General features: G+C 35.5%; 1 non-coding gene across 1 annotated transcript; it reads left to right on the top strand.

The window, feature by feature from the left end:
- Positions 1-14,114: 14,114 nt before the first annotated feature.
- TRNAN-GUU lies at positions 14,115-14,188 on the top strand. The gene has a single exon. It is a non-coding gene; the product is annotated as a tRNA-Asn (tRNA).
- The last annotated feature ends 3,616 nt before the right edge of the window (positions 14,189-17,804 follow it).

Raw genomic sequence — 17,804 nt, 5'->3', positions numbered from 1 at the left:
CTTTCAAAAGATTTAAATGATATTTACATTATGAGAATTGATATTCTTGATGAACTGAAAATGATTGACAAATTATATGATGACTCACATGTGTTATTGTACTTATTTCATCCTCTCATGATTATGATGATTATCTTCAGGCTATGTGAGTCTTTCATACATCCTGCATATTTCTTATAAATATTTATGATGATGATGTTTATACAACTGCATACACCCCCATATACTCGGTTTCTTTCCCCGGTACTGACCCACATCTTCGGATGTGGCCTGTATTTTCTTATAATGTAGGTTCAGGTGCTCAGTTCCAGGTTCGACAGTGATTCTTCAGGCACGTTATTCTATATCCTCTGTTGTGGTGAGTCCTCATGTTCCAAGGATGTGATGTCTGATGTTGGTTTCACAGAATTGTTTACATTTGATAACTGAGTATGAGTCAGTTAGGGCATGTCTCAATGGCTCACTGGTTTTATTGATTTTCTTAGAGGCTTGTCAGACTAGTATAGATGTTGGGAGTTGACTAATAAGTCGTATTTTGTTATCTTTCTGAAATTCTTTTATTCTTGGATGATGATTACTCTATTGATATTTGAGGGTTATTTATGGAAACCCAGTTGATTTGTGTTGAACTGAATGAAAATGGCTCAAAGGGTTAGCTTGGGGCTACTCATAGACTCAAGCACCGTGTGACACTCCAGGACCCATTTTTCGGGGCGTTACAGTATCCTTGGGAGATCATCCGGAAAGACATCGAAAAACTCATTGATGATGTTAACAGACTGGAGAGTTGGAGTCTCAGACTTAGTGTCTTTGACTCTAACCAAATGGTAAATACGCCCCTTGGAAATAAGCTTTCTAGCTTTGAGGTAAGAGATAAAATGACTCTTGGATGACATGGAATACCCAGACCACTCAAACACAGATGCACCCGAAAACTAAAAGTTGACCACTCGGGTCTGACAATCAATAGAGGCATAAGAACAATACAGCCAGTCCATACCCAGAATCATATCAAAATCTACCATGTCTAACTCAATCAGATCAGCCAACAAGATTCTATGAAGAACTGTAATAGGACACTTTTGATACACTTTCTGGGCAACAATCGAATCACCCACTGGGTAGAAACTAGGATAGGCTCAGGAATAATCTCAGGACTCATTTCAAAATTCACAGCAATCAAAGGTGTAACATATGAGAAACTGGATCTAGGATCTAACAAAGCATACACATCAAACTAAAATATACAAAGCATACCAGTGGATTGGTATCGGGTGGATTGGGGGTAGAATAAAGAGGTGGAGAAGAAAGTGGGGACCAAGAAAGGGGCGTATGCTAAATTGGTTGAGAGTAAGGACGAAAAAGAGAAGCGGGTAAACAGGAAAGAGTACAAGCTAGCTAGGAATGAGGCTAAGTCAGCAGTCACGGCAGCTAAGACGGCCGCTTTTGAGAGCTTGTATGCAGGGTTACAGGGGAAAGGAGGGGAGAAAAAGTTGTTTAGACTCGCTAAGGCTAGGGATAGTAAGGGTCGTGACCTCGATCAGGTAAGGTGCATTAAGGGGGAGGAAGGTAGAGTGTTGGTGGAGGATGGCCACATTAAGAATAGATGGCAGTCGTACTTTCATAGGCTCTTGAATGACGAAGGGGATAGAGCTATTGTGTTAGGGAAACTGGAGCACTCAGAGGAGTGTCAGGATTTTAGCTATTATAGACGTTTTATGGTAGAAGAGGTTAGAGAGGCTGTTCGCAGGATGCGAAGGGGTAGGGCAACGGGGCCGGACGAGATACCGGTGGAGTTTTGGAAGTTCGTTGGATAGGCTGGTGTAAGGTGGTTGACTGGATTGTTTAATGAAATCTTCAAGACGACAAAGATGCTCGAGGCTTGGAGGTAGAGTACCATGATCCCTCTCTATAAGAATAAGGGTGACATCCAGAGTTGCAATAACTATAGGGGGATTAAGTTATTGAGTCACTCTATAAAGATTTGGGAGAGAGTGGTCGAGGTGAGGCTGAGACGGATAGTGTCTATTTTGGAAAACCAGTTTGGACTTATGCCTGGCCGCTCGACGACGGAGGCAATTCACCTGGTGCGGAGGTTGGTGGAACAGTATAGGGAAAGGAAGAAGGACCTGCACATGGTGTTTATCGACCTGGAGAAGGCTTACGACAAAGTCCCCAGGGAGGTGCTTTGGAGATGCTTGGAGGTGAGTGGAGTACCGCTGGCATATATCAGAGTAATTAAGGATATGTATGATGGAGCGAAAACTCAGGTGAGGACGGTGGGAGAAGACTCAGAGCATTTCACTGTCTTGACAGGTTTGCATCAGGGATCTACTCTTAGTCCCTTTTTGTTTGCGTTGGTGATGGATATGTTGACGCGGTGTATTCAAGGGGAGGTGCCTTGGTGTATGCTTTTTGCAGACGATGTAGTTCTGATAGATGAGACTCGAGGGGGTGTGAATGACAAATTAGAGGTGTGGAGGCAAACTCTTAAGTCTAAAGGGTTCAGGGTGAGCAGAAGCAAGACAGAGTATGTGGAATGCAAGCTTAATGACATGAGGCGGGAGAATGAGGTAGTAGTGAAGCTGGAATCACAGGAGGTATGTAAGAGGGATAGTTTCAAGTATCTCAGGTCTGCGATCCAGAGTAACGGTGAGATTGACGAGGATGTCTCGCACCGTATTGGGGCGGGATGGATGAAGTGGAAGCTCGCGTCGTGGGTGTTGTGTGATAAGAAGGTGCCACCCAAGCTGAAAGGCAAATTCTACAGGGTGGTAGTCCGTTCGGCCATGTTGTATGGAGCGGAGTGTTGGCCAGTTAAGAACTCCCACATCCAAAAAATGAAGGTGGCAGAAATGCGGATGTTGCGCTGGATGTGTGGGCTGACTAGAGGGGATAGAGTTAGGAATGAAACTATCCGGGAGAAGGTTGGTGTGACTCCAGTGGAGTGCAAGATACGGGAAGCCCGATTGAGATGGTTCGAACACATGAAGAGGAGGGCCATGGATGCCCCAGTTCATAGGTGTGAGAGGCTAGAGTTGGATGGTTTTAGGCGGGGTAGGGGTAGGCCGAAGAAGTACTGGGGTGAGGTAATTAGGTGGGACATGGAGCAGTTACAGGTCACCGAGGACATAACCCTAGATAGGAAGGTCTGGAGGATGCAAATTAGGGCAGAAGACTAGGGCCGGTTTGGGTCGCTAGTGTAGGAAATTACTTGGTGGGGGTTTTATTCTTGTTATGATTCCGTGTTCCGTGTTTTATTACGAAGCTGTGTGATTTCCTCTGTTTTCTAATACTTATGGGTGCCGTATTTATGTTATGTAATCTAGTTCTGTGCTTTACTATGAGTTTGTGTGGTATTTCGTGACTTGAGCCGGGGGTCTATTGGAAACAGCCTTTCTACTTCTTTAGAGGTAGAGGTATGGACTGCGTACATCTTACCCCCCCCCAGACCCCACTAGGTGGGAATACACTGGGTTTGTTGTTGTTATTGTATACCAGTAACAACATCGGGAGAGTCCTCCTGTTCCTGGCGGGATGGTAAAGCATAGAATCTATTCTGGCGCTGCTCGCCAGCATTGCTAGAAGAGGCGCCCTGAGCTGGGGCTGGCGATTTGCTGGAACTGGAGCACTAACAGTCTAAGTCTGGGTCTAAGGGCGATATTCACGATGCCTTTGTCCATCCTGTGGACAATCTCTAACTCTGTGACCCATGTCACCACACCGGAAACAACCCCTTTTCTCACCCCAACACTCACCCAAATGAGCCCTACCACTCTTAGGACACAGGGGACGATTTGGCTTACTGCCAGCACTGTTCTGGGACCTGGATGCATATGACCTGCTACCTTTCTCCTGCCTACCTCTAGGCACGGGAGCACTAGCAGATGACGGTGCTGGCATAGACGAATGATCTTGATACTGAGGGTGACTCCTTCCCTGCGATCTAGTCTAACCCTGTCTGTGCTGCTCGGACCTAGCTCTCTTATTCCCTCTTATTCTATCTCTCTCCTTAATCTTGTCTACCTCAATCTATTGGGCTTGAGTCATCAGCCTAGAAATATTCATCTCACTATTCAGCATAGCAGACCTACACTCCTTAACCACATAACTAGACACTCCAGTCACAAACTTACTCATACTAGCCCGATTATCAGCCACTAAGTCAGGAGCATACTTGGCCAACTGATTGAACTTTAGACAGTACTCCCTAACAGTCATAGAGCCCTGTCGCAGGTTCATAAACTCTTCCACCTGCGCCTCCCTTATCTCCAAAGGGAAAAACTTATCCAGGAATGCGTCCTCGAACTCTTGCCAAGTTGTAGGGACAGCTCCGTCACCTCTACCTTTCCTCCAAGCAACAACCCAGTCATAAGAAAGGTCTTTCAACCTATACGCAGCCAACTGTACACTATGTTCCTCAGATACATGCATCACTTGAGTAATCTTCTGTACCTCCTCTAAAAACAACTATGGATCCTCATCAGACTTGGACCCATAGAATTTCGATGGATTCATCCGCATAAAGTCACGAATCTTGATAGAAACTGAATCACCTCCCTGTTATTGTGAAGTCGGGGCTGGGTTGGCCTGAACATTTGCAGTAACAGCTTAGGCCAGCGCCTGAAAGGCTGTCCAAAATTCAGCATGAGATACGTTTTCATTCAATGGGTCAGCGGGTTAAGGTTGCTGACCATCATTATTTCTTCTCGCTCGATGTTGAGGCATATTTTTGAAAGAGGAGAGCACGAATCAATAGCAGAGAGAGACACTTTAAGCATAATAAACTTCTGAAAGAAAGAATCACACTTTTTCCTAAAACGTCTTGTAGCCTCTTGCTTATAGATGTGGCGCGCTACACACCGATGATCAAGACTCTACTTAACACGGCTTGTTAGACTCCCTAGGACACTTTAAAACCTTAGGCTCTGATACCAAGTTTGTAACGCCCCAAAAAACAGGTCTCGGAGCATCACACGGTGCTTGAGGCTATGAGTAGCCCCAAGCTAACCCTTAGAGCCATTTTTATTCAGTTCAACACAAATCAACGGGGTTTTCATAAATAACCCTCAAATACCAACAGAGTAATCATCATCCAAGAATAAAAGAATTTTAGAAAGATAAAAAAATATGACTTATTAGTCAACTCCCAACATCTATACTAGTCTGACAAGCCTCTGAGAAAATCAATAAAACCAGCGAACCATTGAGACATGCCCCAACTGACTCATACTCAGTTATCAAATGTAAATAATTCCGTGAAACCAACATCAGACATCACGTCCTCGGAACATGAGGACTCACCACAACAGAGGATATAGAACAGCGTGCCCGAAGAATCACTGTCGAACCTGGAACTGAGCACCTGAAACTATATTCTGAGAAAATGCAGTCCACATCGAAAAATGTGGGTCAGTACCAGGGAAAGGAACCGAGTATATAGGGGTGTATGCATCATCATCATAAATATTTATAAGAAATATGCAGGATGTATGAAAGACTCATATAGCCCGAAGAAAATCATCATAATCATGAGAGGATGAAATAAGTACAATAACACATGTGAGTCATCATATAATTTGTCAATCACTTTCAGTTCATCAAGAATATCAATTCTCATAATGTAAATATCATTTAAATCTTTCGAAAGAATAACTTTCACAATTCCACTTTCAAATCACTTCACCATTCACCATAGACACAAGGAAACACACACATGCCAGGAGATCCTATAACCGACATAAACCATGTGAGCTACATGGAGTCCAACGTAAAACCCACATTGGGGAGATCCGTCCTATCCTTGCCATTGTAGTAGGACTATCGATATCAAATCCACACAAACTAGTGATCATTATATAAATCAGCCTCAGGCTCACTCCTATGGGGGCATTTAGTTCTAGGGAAGTAAGGTCGCTTTATACCTCCCACTCGGTGCTAAAGATTTGTCCCGGACTTAGATTAGATCAATTCAAAGACAATACACAACAAAACAATTTCAGTAATATATAAATATACATCGGGAGTCATCATGCTTCCCATCTATCAAAATCAACCACGTTGTGGATTTCTTTCATACTCGAGTTCAAAACAACTCCATCAAGACCAAAAGGTCATATCATTCAAAATATCTCAAATATTCAACATCAACGTGCTTATAACACACACTTTCTCAAAAAAATACAATTTCTAATGGAGATTCACGACTCAAATATCAAAATCATGATAAATATTGTTGAAGATTCATGCTTTATATCTCCAAACATGTAAATTCATCTTTCAAAATCATAAACATCAAGATTTCATAATAATCATCATAAGATATGGGTTCATGCTTCAAATTCGTAAAAGTCAAATAAAAATCATGCCTTTGTAAAGAAAATTACTTTTGGGCACAAGAACGAAAGAGAGTTCTGTTGAAAAATCTCACATACCTTGAATGATGAACTTTAGATCGATACTTATTTTTGAGATGTTAATCGTGCCTTTGAATGATAGTACTTGGAGTTCTTGAACTAGGAACTTGGAATCTTGAATAATTTTGCAGAATTAATGGTGAACTTTGGAGGTTCTTAAAGTTGGATGTAGGAGCTTAGGGTTTTCTTTTTTAGGGAATTTGATGAAACATAACATATAATACTTCTAATAGGCTTTAATATAGGGTTTGGATGGATTTTGGGTGAGGGGGAATGAAATAATTCTCGGATCTGCCCTTTGGTGGACTGTTTTGATAGTCTGAAGTAGATCAACCATAACATTTTACTCTGATATCCAAATTGGATGAAACCAATTTTATTAGAAAGAGGACTCTCATATCTTTCTGTTGATATATAGTATATCACTCATATCATTGTGTACGAGAAGTTATGATCATTTGAAGTTGACCCAAAATTCGCTTTTGATAGGCTGAAGTAGATCGACCATAACTTTTGCTTCGATAGACAAATTGGATGAAACCAATTTCATTAGAAAGAGGACTCGCAAAGCTTTCCGTTGATATATAGTATATCACTGAGATCATTATGTACAAGGAGTTATGATCGTTTAAAGTTGGAGCAAAAATACGTCTGGCCTCAGTACTTTTTTTCCTGCACGTTTTACTGTTCACTACTATTCATGGTTTGATCGGAATGTTCATAACTCGTTGTCCGTTTTGGATGATCCACATATAGTTGGAAAGCTTATTCGATACTTTACGCAATGGTGGGTCATAATCTAACACATTCTGCACGGAAAAATTTATAATTCATTCTAGAAGATAGAACCCAACACGTTTACGCATAAAATTTCAACGAAAAAATTTCCTGGGGTATTACAGTATTAGGAGGTGTTCTAACTTGCTCCTCGGTATCAAGTTCTACCTCTGAATCAGTGATTCCTCTATTGATCTAAGAAAAAGATTGAAAAAAGAATATTACATTTTTTCCATCAAATTGAACCTAAATAAACTCAAAATATATAATAGTTAGATACATACTTGATCATGATCTTCAATAACAGTCTCAGAAGTTTTTGGATCCAAAATTTTATGATGACATTCTTCTTGATGGTTTGCCGATGGATGTATGATGATGCTTTGTATTTGATACATTTTTAGGCTAGGTAACATCTCATCAGGGATTGTGAATTGCGAATCAGACAAAATTGTTTCATCAATTTTCTCATCGCTGGTCTGCCAAAAAATAAAAGAAAAAATTTAATTTTCATATTGATTATTACATGACATGAAGATAAAGTTAACATCACTATACATACTTGACAATCATGTTGAACAACCTTCTCAGAATATAAGTAATCCAAATCTATACTTTGGAGAAGCTCATCAGGGATTAATTGTTGAGAATCAATTTCAATATTCATTTTTTCAGAATGCAAAACAGTGCACCCCTTGAAAACAAGTATCAAAGTCAAAACATCAAACAAACATGTACTTGTATCTGTTTATATATATGAATTCAAATTAATATATATGTATATATGAACTTAATTATTTACCTTTTTACCAAGAAAATTTGCCTCCAATTCTTGATCAATCTTCAAACTTAATCGTTGTGGTGATTTTTCAGTACCAACATTATCCATATTCTGGAGTTCAGGATCTTTATCTGCATGTTGTTGCTACAAATACATATACAAATTAAAATAACCTATTAATACTTGAGTCAAAGTTTTTTTTTCGAAATAGAATATAGATATTTTTATATAACATCAAACTCAAAAATACATATTATAGAACATAACAAAATAATCATTCATTGTTAAAATACATATGCATTGTTAAAAAATACATATGAATAAAACTAAAAATACATATGTAGTTTTTAAAAATATATATGTAGTTTTAAAAATACATATGCAGTGTTAAAAATACATATGAATAAAACTAAAAACACACTGTGTCGCATGTTATAGTGTTTTTAATGAACCAAATAATATTTACTGTTACTAAGTCAATCTTCAATTCTATTGCAAATTGTACAGTCTATTAACCTCAGCTATATTTTGAATATAAAATTCAAAAGTACAAATAAATATGTATTTGGAACTTTAATGTTTACCTTTGTACCATCAGAAATATTATTCGGAGATTGAACAACATCAGGACTGAAATGTTGTCCAGATTGCTCTAACCCTCCCTCATCAACATTTGTTGCTTTATCAGCTTCAATATCTTCAATCTGTTCCTGAAAAAATTGTGTCCAATAACATAACGAGTTATTTTACAAAATGTGTAGTATTTGTATAAGGCAGTCCAATAAGTATATATATTCAAATCAAGTAAGATTTTCAAAGAAAAAATTTACCTTGCTTTGAGCAAATGTTTTCTTCAACTTTTTGAATTTTTTTTTCATTAGACCACGAATTCCTTTGAATTCGCGACGAACCTATTTTGATAAAAAATTTATATACAAAATTTTTTTCATGAAAAATAAAATATTTGCCAAAAATGCATCAAAATCTTTCTTAGAAATAAAGGCTTGTTTGTCAACATGACTCTCAGGCTTTGACACAGTTACTTCCTCTACATGAATATCTGGCTTTGAGTGTACCTGAAGAAAAATAACCCGAGCTGTTTTCTTTCCTTTCGCCGTTTTTAAAGAAGATATCTGTCATGTTGGAATTGACTTAAAAATTAGTGTCTTCATTCCATCAGCCTTTGCAGCACGAGGAGCTGGTGTCCTCGTTTGGGTATGCTCGTCAAAACTATCTACTTGCTTTTTCCTTAAAGGTTTCTTCACTACTGGTGTTGAGGAATCAACCTTCTGTTTCTTCTTTGAATGTTCGTTGCTCTTTCTTGGTGGTGGATCCTGGAAGTCGTCATTAGAATCAACAGAACATTTATGTTGTGTTGCATCCTTCTGTGGATCCTTTTTCGTTGGCTCTATGTTCTTAAAGACAACCTAGAATAATAGATAAATAATAAATGTTAAAGAATCAGTTAAACAATTGTAAATAAAAATACATATATATATATACTGTAAAATACATATTAATACATATGTATTTATTAAGAACAAACCTTGTCATCGTCATTAAACATAGCATTCATTAAAAACTCAAAGCGTGGACGAGATGCAATCGTCTTCCAATTTAGTAATCGGGGAATCGGATTATCAACCTTCGATACAATCTTTGGTGGGACATTTGAACAATACTCGTAAAGCCACACTTGAATAGCCAGTGGCATTCCCTGAATCAAATAAAATTGACCACCAGCTTTCAACTGGTTGTTCAAACTTGTGGCCAAATCTTCAAAAGATAAAGAACCCCATGAAAAATACCTATATCTTCCACTATCGACCAAATCAAAATGAAGATGGGGTATTACCACAGTTTCAACATTAGATAAGACAAATGAATGCAGGAAGTACAGGATTGCAAATTTCTCAACATCCACATCATTGTTCTCCCCTCATACTCTCTCCGTGAATGCTAGAAATAGTTGTCTTTTCTGTATAATTTCTGCCCCATTGAAATACTTCTCAACCATCTTATTTGGTACACCCTCGTCAAAAATAAAGTCATACCTATTTGACACATAATTCAATCCAGTTATGATGGCAAATTCCGTGGGAGTAAAATTAAGAAAGGTCCCATTAGCACAAATCAAAATCCCAGAAGAAGAACTACCCTTCACCTCAAGCGTCATAACGCATCTGCATAATTGTGCTTGCACTACACATTGCTGCTTCTTCATAATATAACCAAAAATATTTTTCTCACAAAAGTTTTTAAACTGTTCCTTATTTAAAATTGCGTGTATGCTTTCATAAATATCTTTGTCAATGTAAGAACACATGTGTGGTGCAAATCTTGAAAGTTTTCTGACAATGAATATTTCATCCCGCATCACCTATAAAAAGAATTATATAACATGCAGCCAACAAATCAATCAACAACAACAACAACAACAAACCCAGTGTATTCCCACATAGTGGGGTCTGGGGAGGGTAAGATATACGCAGTCCATACCTCTACCTTTAAAGAAGTAGAAAGGTTGTTTACGATAGACCTCGAGACACAGAAAGCCAACAAATCAATCATCCAATAAAAATCAAAAACATATAACAGGCATATGTATTTTTATCATATCAAAACTGCAACAAACGCTGAAAAATACATATCAAATATACTAAAAAGACATATAGTCAATAGACTGTTCTGGTATTTAAGCCTAAACTAACATGCATATGTATTTTTATAGTATCAAAACTGAAACCAACACTGAAAAATACATATCATATATACCAAAAATACATATATCCAACAGATATCTGAACATCCTCATCAATACATGTATCATCTTCATAAATCATCATTTAATCAATAAATATCATCATAACATCAAAATACATATTAATTACATCAAAAAAAAATACATATAACTTACAACTTTAACAACATCTTTACTTAGGGCAAAAATACATTTAGAATAAAAAAATACCTCTTCCTCTCTAACATCTTTAGAATCATCATCAAAAGAGATTTAAACATCCTCATCAACCTTAGTCAAACCTTCAATTTCTTTCACTTTCCTTTTTTTCTGAATTTTTTTGATTTTTTTTCCTTCTGAGAAGGCGATTTCTTCAACGGTTTTTTTTTCAAAAAATTTTTCATCTTCAGCGGATCGTTGCGAAACTTTGACCTAATTTCCTCCGGTTTCTCAGATTTCTTCGACTATAAAGAATTTGAAACAACTTTAACTACATCTTCTTGAGTTAATCCAAGACTAAAAGATGATCCACAATCATAGACCAAATTTGAATTACTTATACCACTATATGTTCGTGATTTTGGTGTTTGTTCCGCCATTAAAATCAAAAACCTTAAATTCTGATTTAGAGATATATTAGAGTATTTTACCCCAAGAAAAATGCTAACATGCAATAGTTAAATTAAGAGTTACCTGAAATAGATAAAGATAATCTTTATTGATGATGCTAAAATCGTGCAAAGTGAAAAAAAATTGGAGCGGGAAGATATCGTTTAGGGCGAAAAAAACAGAAAAAAATCTTTCAAAATAATGAAAGAGAAGGCTAATGGCATGAAAATAGGGAAACTGACAGTAACTTCTTCAAGTGGGTAAAAAGTAGGGACCACATAAAATAATGCTATGGATGTTACAAAATGTAATTTAATAAAATTGTTGTTATTTTTTGTAATTTCATGCTTAAGTTTGATACTTTATGCATTTTTTCCTAATTTAATTCATGGAAAATAAATTTTAAATACAAACAAAAATATGAAGAAACAAGAATTTTATTGATTAAGAATATGGGTACAAATCTGTTTCTCCCTTGATTTTTCTCTCTTTATTTTTTCCTTAATTCGAGGGTCGTCAGTAGCGTATTTCTCGAATGTAGGATTGAGGGACATCACTAGCATATTTCTCGAATGTAGGAAGATTTGGATATGAATTTCTCCATAATTCGAGGGTCTTTAGTAGCGTTTTTCTCGAATGTAGGAAGATTTGGATATGAATTTCTCCGTAATTCGAGGGCCGTTAGTGGCGTATTTCTCGAACATAGAAATATTTGGATTTGATCTCCGGAGGATTTGTCGATCTTCTTGATTTATTTGATTATCAAGAAGAGGGGGTTTTGATCCCTTTGAGAATATCTCATGAATTTGTGGGATATTTGGGATCTTGGAGATGCATCTTTAAAGGAATATTTGCCCCCTTTTATATAAGAGTAATTTAGGATTTAAGGTAGAGTAGCCATCAAGTTAGATTTAGGATAAAGTAGCCTCCAAAAAATTTAACCAAAATTGAACTCTTTTTGTAGAGTCCACAAAATTTCAATGTCTATAAATGTCTCCTACTTTGAGGCTTGTCGGAGTGTAGACTTGATGAAACTCAAAGACGAGTCTTGAAGTATCACTTTCATCTTTACGATCCTTGCGGCTACAGATTTGTATATTTGATTTATGAGAGAAGAGATGAAGGGCATATTTGGTTCCACTGGGTGTGCCAATTTGTTTGCAACATAATTTAATTCATGAAAAATAAATTTCAACCACAAACAAAAATATGAAGAAATAAGAATTTTATTGATCAAGAATGTGGGTACAAATCTGTTCCTCCCTTGATTCTTCTCTCTTGATTTTCTCCTTAATTTGAGGGTCGTCAGTAGCGTATTCTCGAATGTAGGATCGAGGGCCGTCAGTAGTGTATTTCTCAAATGTAGGAAGATTTGGATATGAATTTCTCCGTAATTTGAGGGCCGTTAGTGGCGTATTTCTCGAATGTAGGAAGATTTGGATATGAATTTCTCTGTAATTCGAGGGCCGTTAGTGATTTATTTCTCGAACATAGGAATATTTGGATTTGATCTCCGGAGGATTTGTTAATCTTCTTGATTTATTTGAATATCAAGAAGAGAGGGTTTTGATCCCTTTGACATATTCGAGATTTATGAATATCTCATGAATTTGTGGGATGTTCCTATCTTGTCGGTTATTTTAGAGTAAAACCAAACCAAACCAAATTAGTATCGATTTTTTAAAATTCAAAACCAAACCAAACCTAATCAAGTATCGATTTTTTTAATCGGTTTGATTTGAATCGCGGTTTGATTTAGTTAAAAACCAAACCGTGAACACCCCTAGGTACATGTGTGTAGAAAAGAATCTTTACAACTCTTTATTATAATTGTCAAGCACACAACAATTAACAAAAGGTGTTTTTTTTAATTCACAAAATTTGTGATTTCAACCTCAATTTATGGTTTCTAGGGTCTATTTTGATGGCACTCTATTTTGATGTTTGGGTCAATCTGCAGATAGAATCTTGATTAATTTTATAAGATATTTATTTTCTTTTATCAGCCGAGAGAATAGGAAGCTTTATTCATTAAAATAAGGACATATGGGAGAAATTAACGAATATTTTTTGCTTCGCATGAATTGAATCTGAGAACACATGACTCTTTCGCCCACTCCATTTCTTTTTTCTCCTATTCTCTTTATTCTGTCATGTCACACTATTGAAAGCCATTGAGGGAGATGAACAATTGACTGTTTGGGGTAATTTGGTCTGAGGTATAGGGAATAAATAGTTTCGAAATAAAATGAAGAACTATTCTATTTCATGTTTGGTATGAGGTATTAGTTAATACCGAAATTATTTATCTTATCATTTACACCATAGTGATGAGATAAGTTACCCCATATATATGGGTGGGAATTGGCATAACTAATCCCAGAATTAATTATCCTGGAATAACTATTTTTCAACCAAATGATCCTAACGATTATGAATAAAGCATGAATAGCTTCGCAAATGAGAAAAACTTCTATTCTTCACTAGGCCACTTCTTTGAGTGCTAGACGTTTGGACAATCAATACTTAGATGTCGAAGTTGATCACATTTTAAAAAAAAAAAAAAAAAAAATTAATAGTAGCAGATTTTTTTTAATTAAAAAAAAAAAAAAAAAACTCAGTGCGTTAATGCTTTCGCCGAGGATTCCTAGTAATAGATTTTGAAAGTTCAAATTATTATTTGTACATACTTTTTACTTGAGAAAAAATTAAAGTTATGAAAATAAGGATTATCATTTCACTTAAAATATTCCACCATTAAATATGTAGTTCAATGACAACGTAACAAGAAGCTGGAATAGCTCAGTTGGTTAGAGCGTGTGGCTGTTAACCACAAGGTCGGAGGTTCAAGCCCTCCTTCTAGCGTTGGTGCTTTTATTTTTTATTTTTAAATTTTTCTTAATTGGGAAAAATGATTACCAAATAATAATTTGATATTTTTTATTTTTAAATTTTTCTTAATTGGGAAAAATGATTACCAAATAATAATTTGAGGATTTTTTTTTATTTTTAACTTAATAATCATGATCTCTTGTGTCACCTTTTGTACACCTCGACTGAATCCACGGTATAACTACAATATTTACATATAATAACATCATGTTATTTGGGACCAAGCATTTAACATGTCTTGTTTCACTTAATTATGACATTTAACATGTATTATTTATTTATGGCATTTAACATGTCTTGCTTTTCTTATTAAGATTCAATGTAAAGTTTTTAATTCCTTATTTGGATCAATAAAAGAAAATCGCCGCACTTAATTCCGGTGACAATACTCTTACTAAATAGTAAATAAAGGTTTCTCAATGTTAACGAATACATGTACGGAGTAGTACATGTTTTTTTTGTTTAAATAACCATCTATAGTATATCTATAGTATCTCAGATTTACTAGTTTGACTAATTTAAATTTTATTGAGTCGTCCAGTTAAGGGAGTGTAGCGCTCATTTTCAAAAGTATCTTCCATTCTCACGTCCCAAATCCGTTCAATTCCTATTGGATGCCCCCCAATAGGACCCTCAACTTCGGATTCTACTTTTCGTAAGCAAATACGAGCTTTTTAAGTTGTTCAATAGCTCCCACACACCGCTCTTCTGAATGTCAAATAGGATTCAAGATGGAAGTTTTGATTAATAATGAAAGAATTCTAACCATTTACATGTTACTACTCCCTTTGTTTCACTTTACTCGGTACTATTGTCTAATAAGCATCCCGAGAGATTCATTATTGAAGATTTATCTGTAATCACCTAATCGGTTATCTAAATCCGATTATATAAATATCATTTACATCGTAAGGTTCACTATTAAGCTTAAAACTCACAAACATATCATGCATTCAATTTCAATCCATCAATGTTTTGGATTTTTTTTTTTCCATGATCAATCTTTAGGTCAACTTGCGAAGTGAATCAAAAAATTTTTTAGCCTTTATCAATTCAAAACATATGATTTAATTTGAATTTTACTGTGAAGTGTAAGAGAATGATATTATCAGCATTTATCATACTAAAGAAGGGACAAGTAGAATTTTCACGTCTAAAAAAAAAACACAGAATAAAATTAAGATAAAATAATTGTAACTAAGAGAATATTGATCTCAAGAAGACGCCACAAGCAAATGTCATTCATTAGTTTAAGCTCAATTGTTGTAGTACAAACTTCACAATATGAGTTTGAATTAGGGTAGACAACTTCAAACTTCACACCAGAGGTCTAAAGTTTGAAGTACTTCTTCAAAATCGCAATTGAAATGCATGTTGTATTTTAAATTAAATGGCTAAATTTTACATACATTATAAATGTTGGTTATTTTATAAATAGTAGCTCTATAATCGACTATTTGTGAACCTCCAGAAAGGTAAAACATTTCACCATGTCCACCACATAGTTTACATACTCAGACAGACTAATTCCAGCGCCTATAGTTAGAACTTAGAAGCTCGTATAGCAAGTGCTAGTTCCATTTATCCTATTGGGATTGGAGCAAGAGTGGAACAGGAGAAAGAAAGTTGTCCTTATCTTCTCCTCCTCTCGACACGTAGTGCCTAATTCTACTAATCCTTCCGGGGCAGGTATGTACTTTCAGTTCTGATATGGGGAATGCCAAACAGAAAAAGAACTCCAGCACCCCTATACTGCTTGGTGTTGATCCAAAAATTTACGTCTAGCGAGGAGCTTTATCATCTCAGAAAAACAAACAAATATTAGGAAATTAACAAAAATAACTAAAATTACTCTCGAAAATAAGGCAAATACTTTTAATCCTGTAGAACTTTCTGAATGATCATATACTGAGGAATTCTATCGTATTCCATTCAGCTATGATTATTGATTCTGCAAAATTTATCCATAGGTTCAAACCAGATTGTAGGAAGTGAGCAATAAGTATTTGTATAAAATGGGCAAGAACACTTAAATGCATTAGGCAAAATGACCAACCTTGTACTATGTCGGTTTTGTAAGTTACACACTTTTACTTACATATTTGTTATTTGAATCCTTTAACCCACTAAAAAATAATTTTTTAAATTCTTTGACCGTTGACTTTGTCTATGTGGCATTAAATGGCTTACTAGGATAAGGAGAGTGTAGTCACTTGCCTGTAGTGCGAGTGGGAATTAATTTTTGATCAATTTTATATAAAAATAATTTTTTTAAAAAATAATATTAAAATTAAAAAAAATAATCAAAAAGATCTTTTTTTTCCCTCCATATTTTTTAACTTAAAAATATTTTTAAAAATAATAAATTTAAAAAAATAAAAATAAAAAACCCCCTTCCCCAAGTCCCCCCACCCTTCCAGCCCCTCCCCACGTACCCTATCCCCTCCAGGCCAGTCCTCATCCAGCATCTCCATTCCCCCAACCCTAGCCTTCTACCCCGCTGCTCCCCCTTCCCCCCACAATTTTCTCAGCCTCTTCCCCTCCCCCGCCGCCCCACCAATTCCCAAGCAAAGAAACCTCCATTTATAAAGACACCGATTCACAAAATTCACCCAATTTAAGAATTTTTAACTTTGTTGAATTATCCAAATCATAAAAATTTAAAAAAAAACACAAAATTATATTTTTATATTGAATTTCAAGTTTCTCGAATTATTCAAACCACAAAAAGTTTAAAAAGAGTACAAAAATTGAGTCTTTACATTGAATTTCAAGTTTTTTAAATAACTCAAATCACAAAAATCTCTAAAAACTCCTTCTTTACATCTTTCTTAAATTTTTTTGACCCTCACTTTTTTTTTTTTTTTTTTTGTTTGTGGAACAAGAAGAATAAGAAGATGAAGATGATAAAAAGAAAAAGAAGAATGAGAAGAGCGAGGAAGAAGATTAAGAAAAAGAAAAAAGAAGAAGAAATAAAGAGAAAGAACTAGAAAAGGAAAGAAAAAGGGGAAGAAAGAGAAAAAGGGATAAGGGTTGTTTTATTTGTTTGTTTATTTATTTATTTATTACATATAAAAATGATGTGACACATGTGGCAGCTGATATGGCAGCTGATGTGGGAGAGTGTATTACATTCACTAAAAAAATATTTAAAATATTATTTTTTTAATGGATTCAAGGGTCCAGATGATAAGTATATAAGTAAAAGTGTCCAATTTAAAAAACCGACATAATACAAGAATTCAGAAGATCATTTTATCAATGCATTAACATTCAAGAGAATAATTAATATTTCCACTTGAAATTTTATACTACTCACATAGTATCTTCTTTTAATTAAATTCTATATATCGTGTGCTCTAGTTCAATGTCAATTTTTCAAATTCCTTTAAAAATTTTGTCTTTCTGTCTTATCCACAATTTTATTCGAAATTAAAACTTTTTATCTTCTAGCCTAAGGACATTTCTCCTTCAAATCCTGTTTCCCAAAAGAAAAAAAATAAAAAAATAGAACAACACTTTGTGGTCCTTCACTTAATTCAATTTCATTTCATTTTAATGAAAATATGAACATTTGACATCCTAAATT

The sequence above is a fragment of the Capsicum annuum genome, chromosome 12 (assembly GCF_002878395.1).
Source record: "Capsicum annuum cultivar UCD-10X-F1 chromosome 12, UCD10Xv1.1, whole genome shotgun sequence".
NCBI lineage: Eukaryota > Viridiplantae > Streptophyta > Magnoliopsida > Solanales > Solanaceae > Capsicum > Capsicum annuum.
Note: the sequence above shows the minus strand (reverse complement) of the source record. Positions and strands in the feature narration are given on the sequence as shown.